General features: G+C 34.3%; 1 long non-coding RNA gene across 1 annotated transcript; it reads right to left on the bottom strand.

The window, feature by feature from the left end:
* Positions 1-323: 323 nt before the first annotated feature.
* Positions 324-18,727, bottom strand: LOC149772394 (uncharacterized). The gene is made up of 3 exons (XR_016417712.1): positions 18,680-18,727; positions 16,604-16,723; positions 324-14,839 (listed from the first exon to the last, which is right to left on the bottom strand). It is a non-coding gene; the product is annotated as an uncharacterized LOC149772394 (long non-coding RNA).
* Positions 18,728-19,099: the final 372 nt, after the last annotated feature.

Here is a 19,099-nt window from a genome sequence, read left to right as displayed (position 1 = left end):
TTTCTTTGCAAGGTCTCAGTACCATATGTATTCGATTATAGCCTGAGTAAAATTGCAAACAGCAAAGTCCTAGATCTGCCATATTATAATGTGCCTGCAGATTATGGTCTATGTTGTTTGTTTTACTGATGAGTCCTAACAAACTGCATAGAACCAGATCTGTTGATGCATTATGCAATGGCAGATATGTGTCTGTGCAATTTGCAGTTGGACTTGCCCTTATAAGCAAGTATTAGATATGGTATATATGAAAGACAGTAACCAACAGTATCATGTGATGCAGCATCTCCAATCTATCATGAAAGAAAAAATTATTGCAAGCATAAAAATCATCCTTTATTCAAACATCCATCAATTTTAAATGTTCAATAAAATGAGATTTTTTTAAATCATATTCTATTCAGAACAGTATGTAAAATTATTAAGTAATGATTTTCTGAATATCAGTAACACATTTAAAATTAAACATATGAGAATTACACAAAGTTTTCAGTAGATAAAAGGTTGATATACTACTTGCATTTCGAGCAATCTGATTGGTCAGTGCTTCAAATCACAGTGTCATTTATAGTAACAGCAATAACAAAATTTAAAATATTCTCACAGAATAAGCAGAACAAAAGCTATAAATGCACATGCACATACAAACAAAATAATTTTTCCAACAATGTAAAAGTAACACAAAATATTATTAATAAATAGAAAAGAAAACAATTAAAAATCTAAGTATTAATTAAGTTGCAATAAAACCTATCTGTGACTTGAGAAGGTGGTTCATAAAAAATATAATTAATTGTAATTCTAGAAGATATGTTTGACACATACCATATTCTGCCTAATAAATGCTCAACCCTTTTTTTCTTTCAAAATAAAAATGGTGCTATCTTAAACTTGCATGTATTCAATAAGGATTAAATCCAGTAAATAATATTTTCCTAAGTGAGTTGATCAAGTCCAGCACTCTGAATTGTGTTAGATATGTGATCTTTACAAATTGACAACTTGAAAACACAACAGGTAGTGCTATGCAGCCTTTGCAACTTAATCTGTGGGGTTTTTTTTGCATCAACAGGGGCAATGCTTGGTTTTCACAAGACTGCGTTATGTTTCTGGTTTAGTCTCAACACAAAAATAAGCAGAAAGCACTTGAAAATTCAATCAGAGAATTCCATAATCTAGCTATATAGGTCTTTCATTGATCCTCACCTATTTAGATACACAGGGTACATCTAATAGGCATGATACCTAATTTAATACTGACTGTGACTATGTCTTAACAGTAACATTAAAAAGATTCATAAAAAATATATTTTGGGGGATGTTAGATATGACTGCTTGAACTAAAATGTGAGCAGATACCAAAAACAGAAAGCGATTCATAATGATTACAAAGTGTATCTCTAAGAAGCTTTTAGCAGTCTACTGTTCGAAAACATTAATTACCACACAGAAAAAAATTAAGACTAAAAGGTCTTGACAATTAAACATTGCAACAATTAAAATGGCCATTATTTTAAGAACAATTCAATGGTAATATATTGAAGCAAAAATCCCAAAGATTTTCTTTTTCTTCTTGGTTTCTTCGAATCATTGCTCTGAAAATCGGCTTCTGAAGCTGCTGTCATTGTCAATAACTATAAAACTGATTTTAAGGGGCAAATGTTACAGGCTTTGAGTGGAACTGGAGTGATAAATTTACAGGTTATGAGTGACTTTATTGTTACAAAGTTACAGGCTTTGAGTGGCCTTGTGATAATGTTACAGGCTTTGAGTGGCCTTGTAATGACAAAGTTACAGGCTTTGAGTGGCCTTGTTGTGATAATGTTACAGGCTTTGAGTGGCCTTATAGTGACAAAGTTAGAGGCTTTGAGTGGCCTTGCCATGACAAAGTTACAAGCTTTGAATGGCCTTGTGATAATGTTACAGGCTTTGAGTGGCCTTGTAATGACAAAGTTACAGGCTTTGAGTGGCCTTGTAATGACAAAGCTACGGGCTTTGAGTGGCCTTGTTTTAATATTACAGACTTTGAGTGGCCTTATAGTGACAAAGTTAGAGGCTTTGAGTGGCATTGTTGTGATAATGTTACAGGCTTTGAGTGATGAAGATACAAGCTTTGAGTGGCCTTGTGATAATGTTGCAGGCTTTGAGTGTCCTTGCCATGACAAAGTTACAGGCTTTGAGTGGTCTTGCCATGAAAAAGTTACAGGCTTTGAGTGTCCTTGCCATGACAAAGTTACAGGCTTTGAGTGGCCTTGCCATGACAAAATTACAGGCTTTGAGTGGCCTTGCCATGAAAAAGTTAGGCTTTGAGTGGCCTTGCCATGAAAAAGTTACAGGCTTTGAGTGGCCTTGCCATGACAAAGTTACAGGCTTTGAGTGGCCTTGCCATGAAAAAGTTACAGGCTCTGAGTGGCCTTGCCATGACAAAGTTACAGGCTTTGAGTGGCCTTGCCATGAAAAAGTTACAGGCTCTGAGTGGCCTTGCCATGACAAAGTTACAGGCTCTGAGTGGCCTTGCCATGACAAAGTTACAGGCTTTGAGTGGCCTTGCCATGAAAAAGTTACAGACTTTGAGTGGCCTTGTTTTGATAATGTTATAGGCTTTGAGTGGCTTTGGAGTGATGAAGTTACAGGCTTTGAGTGGCCTTGTGATAATGTTACAAGCTTTGAGTGGCCTTGGAGGGACAAAGTTACAGACTTAAAGTGGCCTTGGCATGACAAAGTTACAGACTTTGAGAGGCCTTGTTGTGATAACATTACAGGTTTTGAGTGGCCTTGGGAAAAAGTTACAGGCTTTGAGTGGCCTTGGGATAAAGTTACAGGCTTTGAGTGGCTTTTTGATAATGTTACAGGCTTTGAGTGGCTTTGTGATAATGTTACAGGCTTTGAGTGGCTTTGTGATAATGTTACAGGCTTTGAATGGCCTTGTTTTGATAATGTAACAGGCTCTGAGTGGCCTTGTTATAAAATTACAGGCTTTGAGTGGTCTTGTTGTGATAAAGGTACAGGCTTTGAGTGGCCTTGGAGTGATAAAGGTACAGGCTTTGAGTGGCCTTGGAGTGACAACCAGCTCTGAGCTCAGTTACAAAGGCATTAAGCACTGCTAGTGCAGAAGGCACTATGATTACTCAATAACGTGTGCTCTCTGATGAATTTCTGAATAGGCTGTGACGCATCTAGTATTCAAAAATCTATCTGGTCATGAACAAGATAAAAAGACAACCTTTGTTATTAAGGCATAAAATCTATGTTAAATGACCTTTTGGTTGCAAGTATTTAGTTGTTGTTTTGGGTTGAATGCCATTTCTTAGTGCAAGATATGCTGTACATGGCAGCCAGTATAATTGGCAAAGGCATAACCTGGAAAAACCTGGTAAGAATCTCAGACTTGCTGAAAGCTACTGGGAGCTTCCTCACATACCAATAATGGCTGAGCCTGTGGCTTGAACCCATGTGGGAAAAGGTGAGATGGCAGTGATTGGTAAAGGTGAGCACTTTTGATCACTCAGCCACCAGGGGCTCCTAAGTGTTTAGTACTAATATATATATATGTCAACAGCACCCAAGAACATTACCCACAAAATTCACCAAACAATGAAATACATGTCAAAGAAACCTCTTGCAATTAATATATAGAATTTATCAATGTTCATCTCCTCAACAAGTTTCCTAAGTAAAACAGTAGCAAATCAAAAGCTCATGTAGTTGCGACCAAAACACAAAAACCTAACCGGAGATATATTTAATGATAAACTTCTTTTGATATAAGGGTGTGGTAATAACAGGGATGCATGAGTCTTGCAATGAAGAATGTCTGAACATCAAATACAAGCTCTGATCCACTTAAAGAATAAAATAATAATCATTTACTTCTGTGATAAGGGAATAATTCTGGTTTAGATGCATCTCCTCACCAAGTTTCAGTATTCCAGGTATAACATTATGTATTTAAGGTTCAACAAATCTATATGGACATGAGCTAAATGCAAATATCCAGTAAAATGTTAAATGTAGGTCACACAGACCTTTTGCTGCAAGAGTGTGGTACTAATAGAGATGCATACAATTATCTAGTCTAATGATTTCTGCATGATCATATCTTGAGAAATACAAGATCTAAAGTCCGTGAAACATGAAATATAGGTCACAGTGACAAATATATGTGACAAGGACTCCTTAAAATAATCTACTTACCAAGTGTTATGATTCCTGGTAAAAATGTATCTATAGAGGGTACAAACAACCTGTCATGATAAGTTAAATGTATCTATAGAGGGTACAAACAACCTGTCATGATAAGTTAAATGTATCTATAGAGGGTACAAACAACCTGTCATGATAAGTTAAATGCTAACACTTGACATAAGCCAACAAAATGTGAAATGTAGAGAACACTAGTGACCTTCTTTGTAGTACATGCATGGTATTAGGAGATGCAGGTCTAGTCTGATAAATCTGAACAGACCTTGAGAAATAAATTTAAATGAGAAAATTTAACATTAAGCATGGAATTTAGGTCAGTTATCTAATTTTGTGCCAAGGGTGTAGTACTAGCCAAGATGCATAGACTCTCAATAACCTGCATGATTCCAGATGCAACAGTATGTTTACAGACTGCCAAAGCCTTAGCTGAAGGCAAAATCTAAACCAGGAATATACAAATCATGAGTCTGCATGTACAGAGTTAACTCCCTTTGCCCTCTCAACTTCAAAAGAGGTGAGGTAAAAGTCACTACAAATTGGTGCATAGGACATATAAAGAAAGACTTGTTAAGATGCAATGAGGCTGTACATATGTAAATACCTTTACATGCAAGGATGCCAACACCTATGCAGATGTCAATTTTCTGCATGAGAGGATGCCAGCACCAATGGAGATGCCAATTTTCTGCATGAGAGGATGCCAGCACCAATGGAGATGCCAATTCACAAGTTAGTACAATATGTCTCCTCTACCTGGTAGAGATGAGTTAAAAATAAGAAATGAACATTTAATTTTGACATGAAATATATATATTTGATTTGTATTTTGGTTTATTGCAGGGATTTATACAAACAAAATAGAAGCAAATGGACTGGAAAAAACTCGCAACACACACACACACAATCTCCTCACTCCATGATAGTTCAAAATACTCGGAGTCTTGTCCCTCCTTGACAAAGCTAAAACAAACACATTCTCTTCCCTCCTTGACATAGTTAAAACACACAAATTCTTTTCCCTTCCTGACATAGTCAAAACACACACATTCTTTTCCCTTCTTGACATAGTCAAAACACACACATCAAATGGACTGGAAATAAACTCGCAACACACACACACTCTCCTCACTCCATGACATACCGGTAGTTCAAAATACTCACATTCTCTTCCCTCCTTGACACAGTTAAAACACACACATTCTTTTCCCTTCTTGACATAGCTAAAACACACATTCTCTCCCATCACTGACATAGTTAAAACAGACACATTCTCTTCCATCCCCAACATATTTAAAAATATAAATAGGCGATGGACATGGCATTCTTTGTATTTTAACTTCATCCCAAGTTTGTATAAATGGATTTCTTCTGTTATATTTATATCCAGCTATTTGCACTGAAGTGAAGATCTATGTGGCTACAGAACTTAATATAAAAAATACAAAAATCATTGTAGCATGACATGTAAATTTTATACTGTATATAGGTAAGGTTATTAATATGGATTTATTATTTATCAATTTTATTTAAGTATAGATCATAGTACATACAACATTTCTAATAGCAGGACTTGAATGTTGGCTTTAATTGAAAATGTTGTTTGCAATCATTCAAGTTACAGTTTAAGGTGTATTATGCTTTTGTGAAATCCAAATACTGAATGATGCAAGCAGTATCAAATAATGTAATCAATATGAAATGATGCAAGCATTACATAATATCAACAATATGAAATGATTCAAGCATTTCATGATGTCAATGAGATAACATGATGCAAGCATTACATAATGTCATCAATATGACATCATATTTTATCCTGGTGTATCATAAACACTTCAGTCTCTTGTTAAAACATTAACCCCTGCCGACGAGTTTATGTGGCAGGAGGTAGTAGCCTTCTGCCAAGCTCTCTAGCATCAAGGTCATGTAAGATACACTAAAGTGGGTAGTATTATAAAAAGGTAGACAGATGTAGCTTTACAATGATACCAAATAATCTGGAAGTTCTAGTTGCACTACAAAATACTGAGGGAAAAACCTCATATTTTTGGACCCGATTTTTTCCCACCCAAAATTCGCCTGTGGTCGGAATCCGATTTTGTGCCCGGATTTGAGACTTTTTGGTCTCGGATCTAAGGCAGACCAGTTAGAACTACAGACAGACAGATGAACCTTTGCAAAAAGTAAGAAAAGATGGGCACTTGGAATGAAGAGTGGTCTTGATACAAAAATAATGGGTCCATTAAGCAAAATACAGAAAAAAAGAAAAAGAAAAAAGAACTCCAACTTTTACCCATCTGCTCATGCGTGAGCCAAATAGCCAATGAAAAACAATGTTTCTAGCACAACTAGGCATTAGGTTATTTGAAAACCACCTGGAAGTTGATGTATTATGATTTATTCAGAAATAGCTTTCAAAATTTGTTCCCTACTCGAATTTCAGGCAAAAACAACAAAAAACTCCAGGGATTAATGTGTTAAGTAATAAGAAAGAAAAATTATGTTCATATTGCTGTAACAATCTCATTATCAACCTTTAAATAAAAGTAATTAAGTCAATGAAAAGTATACAATACCTTGTAAAATTTGTAGCAAATTATGACCTGCCATACAAAGGCTGTGCATGTCATATATAGGCAATACATGTCATACATAGGCTGTACATGTCATACATAGGCTGTACATGTCACACATTGGCACATACATAGGCTGTGTTCTATTACATAAATTTGATCTCAATAATTGTCATACTAGAAAAATTTACTCACTCTCATTTCCACGTCTTTAAATCTATGATCTTAAACCTATATAAATCCTCAATATTTCTTTGCCAATTTTGGATTTCTCTGACCCTTAGCTATGTAAAAGTATAAATTTTAAAAAATGTTACTGTACTTAATGCAACATTTCACAAAGAATCATCCTTCACTCATCAATATAAAGTCTGATCTAGTCTTCCTGCCATTTATGAAATAAACACTTGTCTGATCTCAAGTCTTCCCACAATTTCATCAAATAAACACCTGTGTAACTACCTTGCATACCAACTCAATTAAAATGGCAATGCAGTATGGTGATTTCATGCTGGAGGAAGCCAGCATCTTATTATGAACAATAACAGAGGATGAAATGCCAATGAAAGGACTGGGTTGTTTCAGTGTAAAATATTCCAGCTAGCCTATGAAAGGACAGAGTTGACAGAACACAAATTTTCTAACCTATCAAAGGTCTAGGTTGTAGCAATATAAAATATTCCAGCTAGACAATCAAATGATTGGGGTGTTGCAATATAAAATATTCCAGCTAGACTATCATATGATTGGGGTGTTGCAATATAAAATATTCCAGCTAGACAATCAAATGATTGGGGTGTTGCAATATAAAATATTCCAGCTAGACTATCAAATGATTGGGGTGTTGCAATATAAAATATTCCAGCTAGACTATCATATGATTGGGGTTGTTGCAATATAAAATATTCCAGCTAGACTATCAAATGATTGCAATGTAAAATAAAGAAGCATTTTAACTTTGCTCAAATATGTCTCCTAATATGGTAAGTTTAAGAAACAAGAGTCCCATGAAGGGACTGGCAAGCACTCTAATGGCTTATAAAATGTCAGGAATTCAAAATAAGTCCATTTCTTCTGTCCATTCTTTCCTATTAACTACTTTGCATCAAAACCATCACAGATATTCCTGAGAAACTCCAATATACCAAATCTGGTTACAAATTTTCTCAGTAAACTGTTACTCCAGTTAACATGTTGATATGACAGTTGTAAGTATGGTTAACATGATGATATGACAGCTGTTAACTGTAGTACAAAAGTCTTTTTCTTGGTCTTTAAACTTCAACCTGATAACATGGATAGAAAATTATTGATTCAAATTTAATGAATGTCACGAAGTACCCATATGAAAAGTATGGTTATGAACTCACTGAATGTAAAGAAGTCCCCACATGCAAAGTTTAGTTAAATCAACCCAAACCACTACATCTGACATCCTGACCCTAACCCAAAACCACGACATCTGACATCCTGACCCTAACACAAGCTACTACAGCTGACACCCTGACCCTAACCCAAACCACTACAGCTGACACCCTGACTCTAACCCAAACCACTACAGCTGACATCATGACCCTAACCCAAACCACTACATCTGACATCATGACCCTAACCCAAACCACTACATCTGACATCATGACCCTAACCCAAAACCACTACATCTGACATCCTGACCTTAACCCAAACCACTACAGCTGACACCCTGACCCTAACCCAAACCACTACAGCTGACATCATGACCCTAACCCAAACCACTACATCTGACATCATGACCCTAAACCAAACCACTACATCTGACATCATGACTCTAACCCAAACCACTACATCTGACATCATGACCCTAACACAAGCCACTACAGCTGACATCCTGACCCTAACCCAAACCACTACATCTGATATCCTGACCCTAACCCAAACCACTACAGCTGACATGACCCAAACCCAAACCACTACAGCTGACATCATGACCCTAACCCAAGCCACTACAGTTGACGATCTGACCCTAACCCAAACCACTACAGCTGACATCATGACCCTAACCCAAACCACTACATCTGGCATCCTGACCCTAACCCAAACCAGTGCAGCTTACATACTTTCTTGCTTACTTGCATGCAACTATATTCTGTATAAAGCCTTGTCAATTTGATTTGTATATGTACAAGTTACCAAGTTACCTGGACAATCTGATTTGTATATGTACAAGTTACCAAGTTCAATGAGCATAAAATGCATGTAATGGACTTTGTCCTTGCTCCTTAGCCCTTCAAGAATTAATTAGCCTTTGACTTGCCACCACCACAGAAAATTAGTCTAGTTTTCAATATCCTTTACAGAGTAAAGATATGTTTGTAGTTAGATATTAACATTCAGAATCCAATTACATTTTGCAAGAAATGTTTAAGTTATAATGCCTATCGTCAATGCCACAATTCATGTAAGAGGAGTAGTAATGACTGGATTTTGTAGACAGTCTCGATGGTGCCATGTTGGTGTTAGATAAGCACCATTTTCTACAGAAATAGTTACATGCTGTTACGGTGGTTTTGTGAAAACCCCATATATGAATATTTATTCAGGAAAACTAGCTCTATAAGAAATTTTAGGATAGCTATCAAAGCTGTTGTTGTGGAGCTTGGATCAACATCATTGCAACATAGAAAAGCACATCTTGCAGGAAAGAATGTTTTTTTTAATATAAAAAACTGGTCAACAGCATGGCCATCCATCCAGAAGATGCTATAATGAGATTTTTCACATTTTGGGAGGTAGCATCAGCCTACTTTTATTTTACGATTGCACATAGTAAGAAGTGATTCAGAGAAAGACCAATCTTGATTTAACCTTCATTTGGAATAGTGATATTGATATACAACATGGCCACCTTCATTTGGAATAGTAATATTGATATACAACATGGCCACCTGGGCTATCATCCTGAAGGTCTGTTTACTATCATTTATAACTAAGATCAACACAGGTTTTTAGCGAAATCCCTGCTGCTAAGTCTGACTGTTCAGGATTATCAGAAATAACAAAATTTTCAAGATGAAAACACCAGGTCAATATGATTTTCCATTCTTAAAGAAGACCTTTTCAGATGTCAATCATTTCAGAGATCTGATTGGCACCATTTGCAAGTAGGAACAGCTACACATCAGAAAAAGTATTTTAGTGAAAACCACTTTACTAAGGCCATCTCTTTAGGGCTATTCCATTTAAACATACCACTACCCCACGGACAGCAAAATAAAAAAACTTCCATGCATGGTCATCAATAAGCAATAATTACTTCTGTGCCATATCAAAAGATGCATGGGCATGGGTGTCCAAAATTCACTGCTATGACTGGTGGTGGTAGAAAAAAATCACTTCTATGGGTGGTCACCCATTTTTGAATGTGCCTCCCCCCACCCAGGGGTATGTTTAAATGGAATAGCCCTTAGAAGAAATAGCAGTAACAAGTTTTTCAAGACACATCAGCAGTGCAACTGACACCATTTTCATTTTGTACCAACCAGACATCATAAGAAGTCTTTTGGTGAAACACCCATATCAAAACAACCATTTGTGCAAGAGGAGACACTTCAAGAGTTTCAAGATGTCAAATCATCATTGTTTTCATTTTGTACCAACCAGATATCAAAGGATATCTTTTGGCAAAGGACCCATATCAAAATGATGGCAGCCATGCTGGATGTCAAATCATCATTGTTTTCATTTTGTACCAACCAGATATCATAAGATGTCTTTTGGCAAAGGACCCATATCAAAATGATGGCAGCCATGCTGGATGTCAAATCATCATTGTTTTCATTTAGTACCAACCAGACATCACAACACATCTATTAGTGGCAATATCATATAAATATAAGACCATCCTAAGACATCTATTAGTGGCAATACCATCTAAAAATAAGACCTTCCTAAGACATCTATTAGTGGCAATACCATATAAATATAAGACCATCCTGAGACATCTATTAGTGGCAATACCATATAAATATAAGACCATCCTAACACGTCTATTAGTAGCAATACTATATAAATATAAGACCATCCTAACACATCTATCAGTGGCAATACCATATAAATATATGACCATCCTAAGACATTAGTGGTAATACCATATAAATATAAGACCATTATAAGACATCAATTAGTGGCAATACCATCTAAAAATAAGACCTTCCTAAGACATCTATTAGTGGCAATACCATATAAATATAAGACCATCCTAAGACATCTATTAATGGCAATACCATATGAATATAAGACCATCCTAAGACATCTATTAGTGGCAATACCATATAAATATAAGACCATTATAAGACATCTATTAGTGGCAATACCATATAAATATAAGACCATCAACTGTGTAAGAGCAGTGATAAGGAGATTAGCAAGATGCCCAATTGAACTAAAAATAGTGAGATATGAAGCTGATTTATAAAACTTTATATAAAATAATTAAAAATTGAAAATCACATGACTGGAAGACAAGAGTAAACAAATACACAAAGTTACAGATGATTAGAAATGCTTATTCACTCATACAGAAACTCATCCTATCAAAGTCATACATACATCCACATAGTTTTAAAATGTATGACTGCATAGATTATACAATAGCAACACAGATACAATTTGAAACATTTGAATTATCCAGACTCATTGCTAACTATGGGATTTTTTTCAGATAAAGTAATAATCAGAAATTGAATACAAGGTCCTGCCTTATATATATCTAACTTAATTTATAATGTAGCCACCCATAAGAGTCACCTATTATATACAATAACCTTTCATATCCAGTCAAGGGCTGATTTTCAGTTCTGTCTTTATATTTATCTTCTCCTTACAAGTGACCATCTTACCCATCCAGAATTTATCAATCCCTTTGGTAGCTGCTTATGACTCACTGCCCTGGAAATGCAGTTATAAGAACATTTTATGATAGGTCCAGATCATTACAAATCTATGTAACTAACAACTGGGTTAATCTTATCTTGCAAATTTATCTGACACAGTTATTAGACAGAATTACTGGACACAGTTATCAGACAGAATTACTGGACATGGTTATTAGACAGAATTACTGGGCACAGTTATTAGACAGAATTACTGGACAAAGTTATTGAATTACTGGACACAGTTATTAGACAGAATTAATGGACATGGTTATTAGACAGAATTACTGGACACAGTTATTAGACAGAATTAATGAACATGGTTATTAGACAAAATTACTGGACACAGTTATTAGACAGAATTACTGGACATGGTTATTAGACAGAATTACTGGACACAGTTATTAGACAGAATTGCTGGACACGGTTATTAGACAAAATTACTGGACACAATTAGACAGAATTACTGGACACAGTTATTAGACAGAATTACTGGACACGGTTATTAGACAAAATTACTGGACACAGTTATTAGACAGAATTACTGGACATGGTTATTAGATGGAATTACTGGACACAGTTCTACATTGGATTTAAATGACTATCAGTAACTTGAAATATTTATAGAAAAATGAACCCCTTTTCTGGAAAATACAACTTCGGTGTTATCATAATACAAAATTCTGCATAGAAAGAATGATAAAAAAATAAAATTATTGTTCACATTTGTAAATTACATTAAAACCTGTCCATAAAGGACAATACAGGGACATGAAAAATTATGTACCTTTAAAGAATATATATATATATTGATTTCCTTGACAGAGGGTGGTAAACTTAATAGTTGATACCGAAGAAGCCATCTATAAATAAAAGCCTCTCTAATGGCCTGATGCTATGCTGTCTGAAAAGAATTTCCAAAAATTTAATATGAGACCATTTATTTTGTGTTTGTATCATGAGTACTGAAAATATCTCTGATATTCTTGAGTGATCAGATTTTCAAATTATATTTTCAATGTTTTTCATTTTGTGGAAGCCACATTGTATGTCTGCTGGGAACCAATTTTATTTAGGACCAACTAGATATCACAAAACGTTGTTTGTAAAAAATGCTATGTCAATATGACAAACAATTTTGAGGAGTAGCAATAAGATTTCAAGATGGCTGTTTTGGTGGCCATATTGAATATCAAATCAATACAATTTTAATGAACTGGGACAGTAAAAGAAGTCTTCTGGTGAATACTCCATGTTGATATGACTTTCCATTAAGGAGTAGCAATAGGAAGATTTTAAAGATTTCTGATTTGGTGACCATATTGGATTTCAGATTGGCACTGTGTTCATTTACAACCAACCAAACATCATAATAAGTCTTGTTGTGAAATTCCCAGGTTGACATGGCGGTTCTGATCATGGGTAATAGCAATAACATGATTGGCAAGATAACACATATCGTGGTTATAAACATGTCTGAACTGAACCATTTTCATTTAGGACTAAGTTAAAATCATATGAAGGCTACTGTCCTTATGACTTACCATGCAGGAGCAGGAGCAATAACACAATTTACAAGATGGCTACTGTGGTGGTCATATTAGTCAACAGATTAGCAGCATTTTCATTTTGGACCAATCAGACATCATAGGAAGTCATTTAGCCAGAACTCCATAACTTGTATAATCATCCATTCAAAAGAAAAAGCAAAACCAAGATTTTCAAGATGGCTGCTTTGGTGGCCATATTGGAGGCCTAAGCAGTACCATTTTATGCTGGACCAACCAGATCTCACAATGGAAATGGTCCAAGCAGTTTTTGAGAAGTAGTAATAACAAATTTGCACTAATGGATGGACAGATGTCAGACAAAAAGACCACATGATAAGCTGTTCTGGTCCATGACCAGCTTAAAACGACAAAAAAATCCATTAGGGTGCCATATCAGTGAAATGTATGAATAAACAGGTGCATTAGAAACATCTTAAGAGAGGTAATAAATACTGTGCATGACAGGGTACAGTCTCTTTCATAGGCAGTAGGAAAACTGGAATTATGTGTTTGCATGCTCTGTCCACTTCAGATAGGTCAGTTTGTAAATAGGAATTACATCCACAAAAAAAGATTTTCATCAGACATTCATCAAGGCATCTTTAAAAGGTGAGAAGGGAGGACTACTACAGTGGCCTAGTGGTTAAAGCATCCACCTCAGATGCGGAAAGTTGTGGGTTCAATCCCTGGTCGAGTCATACCAAAGACTTATAAAAATGGTACTAACAGCTACCTTGTTTGGTGCTCAGCATTAAGAGGTTAGTGTTAGCACTAGCTGGCCTGGTGTCAGGATAATGTGACTGGGTGGGATATCATGCTACATGTCTACAGCATGAGGCCCCAGTGCTAGAAATCACTATAAACTGCCACACTGCAGACATCGTAGCGATATGACTGGAAAAATTCTTTAAGCTACATTAAAAATCCAAATCACACAGGCTAGAAGGTTGTTAAATTAGATGTAGTTCCCAACAACAGCTTCTTGGAGATATGAAACAAACAGAAGTCAAAAATTTCAAACAGGTATGAATATACAAAATATGAATGTTGGGTTGAATATACATGTTATCCATATAATTATTATTACAGATTATTATTTCGATATTGACCAACTGTTCCTGTAGAGTTTTCATTACTATTCTTGGGCATGTTCTTTTCTTTGAACAGTTGTCTTTTAGATGGAGCTTTACTTTTGGACAAATATCAGAGAGTACAGTCAAACCTGACTATACTGGTCACCCCAGAGACTTAAACACAGTGACCTGTATGTTTTAAAATTAATGTAATAAAAGAACAACTTTTAGTCAAGCCGTCACTTTTTTAGTTAAGAAAAACCTTGCAGCAGACAAATGCAGATGAACATTGAAACAAAAGTGATCATTCTGTTGACCTTTTGACAAAAATGGTCATTATATGGTCTTGATATACAGGTGTCTGCTATACTGAGGTGAGCAATAAAACAAGGTGACTGTACTTCACATCAATAATAAATTTATCTATGTGGTAATGCTGGTGCTCGCTGATAGTCCACTGATTTCTTCTGTCTGGCTAACTGAATTCTTATCTGGGTTTCAAGTCGCTGGCTGAAGCCAATCAGAAGAATCTGAAAATTATTATTATTATTATTATTATTATTATTATTATTATTATTTGAAAATGTTCTTAAAGAATATATGATGAACTCAAAGGAATAAAATTGCACACACTAATTTTGCATGAAAAAGAATGAATGCTGTTACAAGACAACCCTAAATATGATGAGAAATGAACAATAGCTGTTAGAAGACAAACACAGATGTGATGAAAAAGGAACAAGAACTCTTACAAGATAAATCTATATGTGATGAAAAAGGAACAAGAACTCTTACAAGACAGATTTATATGTGATGAAAAAGAAACAAGAACTCTTACAAGATAGATCTATATGTGATAAAAAGGAACAAGAACTTTTACAAGACAGATCTATATGCGATGAAAAAGGAACAAGAACTCTTACAAGACAGATCTATATGTGATGAAAAAGGAACAAGAACTCTTACAAGACAGATCTATATGTGATGAAAAAGGAACAAGAACTCTTACAAGACAGATCTATATGTGAAGAAATTGCTTGAGAAACTGACCTGAAAGTGCAGCCCAATGAAAGTCATGAATGCATTTAATAAAGGTCAGTGTCTAACTTTTAATGTTATGATCTAGTATTGAACAAATTCATAAACCAAGCTACATGACTTACCACTCAAAGCTGTATGAAAATACTGACCATATGAAATGTAACCCATAGTAACCTACATTTGACATGAGATCTCTGCTAGTTAGATGCATACACTATATGACACAACAAGTAAGAGTGCTTGAAGAATTCACCAAAAGTTAAGTAAAACTAAAGCAAATAATGAATTTTCTAGTACAATTCATCAAAGGTAAGTAATGCATGTTGTGAATAGTTTTCAGAAAGCTAGTCTGGTTTATATTAGATGATGTCAGCTATTTATAAATACACTTAAGCATGTGTATATGATGATTACAAGGAAACATGACCACAATGTACTCATCTCCAAATCGGACTAAAATCATGAGTAAATTAAATGTAAAGCATTAAACAGATGATTAGTCAGTTACATTTGGATGATTAATCCCAAACAATGATTATGTCTTGCACATTGATGACTGAAGCAAACTATGCACACAGATAATTGCAGTAAACTATGTACATTGATGACTGAAGCCAACTATGCACACAGATAATTGCAGTTAAACTATGCACATTGATGACTGAAGCCCACTATGCACACAGATAATTGCAGTAAACTATGCACATTGATGACTGAAGCAAACTATGCTCACAGATAATTGCAGTAAACTATGCACATTGATGACTGAAGCAAACTATGCACACAGATAATTGCAGTAAAATATGCACATTGATGACTGAAGCAAACTATGCTCACAGATAATTGCAGTAAACCTACACAGTGAGAAAAGTTACTTTTCTGGTCAGCCTGGAGTTTCTACCATGATCTTGACATCAATACTTACTTTATAAAAATTTACAAACTACTACTCAAAAAAAGTTAACTTTTTTATGAATATGAAACCCAAAACAACTGGGGAGATTATAAATGGATGTTTGAAAATAATACCCTTATGAAATGTACTATATTAGTTTGATCATCTTGCACTGCAGCTATGAAAACACAATAAAACAATTGTGGTGTTGTAGCCACAGTGCAGAATGACCATAATAAAATAGTCCATTTGTACATATTGTCATCTGAGTAAATATGTAAGTAATACAAAACGTTTCCAGGCCATATTTTTCTGGGAACAAAAGAATAATACAGAATAATTCATCGAAACAACTTACTTGTGGTAGAATGATTCCTAACATAATGCCACCAAACACAATAACGTTTTGCTCCATAATGTCTGTTAGCCCTTTGAAACATCCTCGAGCATAGATTGTCTTTTGCAAAACAGCATCATCCTGAAATTGACCATAGAAATATGTTATAGATTTTCCTTAGTGTGAATCAATTTATATCATTTTGAAATACATTTTAAATCTGATTTTGCCAAAGATTTCTGGGTGGAACAAAAGAAAAGTACAGTTGCAGTTTGAAAACTTAAGTAGTAAGTTAATAAAAGAAATGAATGCTGCAGCCATGACACAAAACTAGGCATAACAAAATTCACTAATTTTATAGGCTATAGACTTGGATTTCATGATTGTTACAAACTACACATATTAAATTCCCATGAACTATGAATTTCTATGGAAATAATATGAGTCCCTTATAAATTAATGAATGTATGAACACTGTATACAAAATATAATTTTTTGCATATCCACAAATATTGGCAAGCACAAAAGGTATTAATTGACAGCAATTTGAAAGATGAAGTTGGCTATCCTCATTACATAAATTCAAGTAACTGAAAAAGTTCAACATCCTTGATAAAAAGTGCTAAATAATTATAAATGTGCAACAATCAGCATATTCTTACATGGCCAACTGTGCATTTGACATCTATACAGACATATGAGAATATATGGATTTTATAAGACATATCTTAAATGAATATCTGATGTTATAACATCTTTATAGACACGGGAGAATATATGGATTTTATAACACATATCTTAAATGAATATCTGATGTTATAACATCTTTATAGACACGGGAGAATATATGGATTTTATAACACATATCTTAAATGAATAACTGATGTTATAACATCTTTATAGACATGGGAGAATATATGGATTTTATAACACATATCTTAAATGAATAAGTGATGTTATAACATCTTTATAGACATGGGAGAATATATGGATTTTATAACACATATCTTAAATGAATAACTGATGTTAAAACATCTTTATAGACATGGGAGAATATATGGATTATATAAGACCTATCTTAAATGAATAAGTGATGTTATAACATCTTTATAGACATGAGAGAATATATGGATTTTATAACACATCTTAAAAAAATAAATGATGTTATAACATCTTTATTAACATGGCAGAATATATGGATTTTATAACACATATCTTAAATGAATATCTGATGTTATAACATCTTTATAGACACGGGTGAATATATGGATTTTATAACACATATCTTAAATGAATATCTGATGTTATAACATCTTTATAGACACAGGAGAATATATGGATTTTATAACACATATCTTAAATGAATAACTGATGTTATAACACCTTTATAGACATGGGAGAATATATGGATTATATAAGACCTATCTTAAATGAATAACTGATGTTATAACATCTTTATAGACACAGGAGAATATATGGATTTTATAACACATCTTAAATAAATAAATGATGTTATAACATCTTTATTAACATGGGAGAATATATGGATTTTATAACACATATCTTAAATGAATAAGTGATGTTATAACATCTTTATAGACATGGGAGAATATATGGATTTTATAACACATATCTTAAATGAATAACTGATGTTAAAACATCTTTATAGACATGGGAGAATATATGGATTATATAAGACCTATCTTAAATGAATAAGTGATGTTATAACATCTTTATAGACATGGGAGAATATATGGATTTTATAACACATATCTTAAATGAATAACTGATGTTAAAACATCTTTATAGACATGGGAGAATATATGGATTATATAAGACCTATCTTAAATGAATAAGTGATGTTATAACATCTTTATAGACATGAGAGAATATATGGATTTTATAACACATCTTAAATAAATAAATGATGTTATAACATCTTTATTAACATGGCAGAATATATGGATTTTATAACACATATCTTTAATGAATAACTGATGTTATAACATCTTTATAGACATGGGAAAATCTTTGGATTTTATAAGACATATCTTAAATGAATAACTGATGTACATCAATGATATTATGTTAGCTCACCTTTGTTTTGTTCAGCATACCTGTGCCACAAGCATAATTTAGTATGGAATTTTGCTGAAAAGAACAAATAAAGATTTATATGGACACTGTAGATATAACTTTTGCAAAGTACATTCAACTTCTTGGTATTTTTCACACTTGGCTTAATGTTTTATATGATAACAATAGAAAATGATCTACATGTGAAATCTAGGCAATGGTTGGAAACAAATGTTAGTATCTGGATGGAAATGGTTGGCTACAAACTAAAGGGGGCCCCAGATGGCTGAGTGGTCTAAATCACTCACCTTTACTGATCACTGCCATGTCACCTTTGTCCATGTGGGTTTGAGTCTCAGGCTTGGCCAATGTGGTTGTGTGAGAAAGCTGCCAGTAGCTTCCTGGGGGTCAGTGGTTTTTACATGGATTCATCCACTGCCA

This window comes from Sinohyriopsis cumingii, unplaced genomic scaffold, assembly GCF_028554795.1.
Source record: "Sinohyriopsis cumingii isolate HCF-2022 unplaced genomic scaffold, ASM2855479v2 utg001510l, whole genome shotgun sequence".
NCBI lineage: Eukaryota > Metazoa > Mollusca > Bivalvia > Unionida > Unionidae > Sinohyriopsis > Sinohyriopsis cumingii.
Note: the sequence above shows the minus strand (reverse complement) of the source record. Positions and strands in the feature narration are given on the sequence as shown.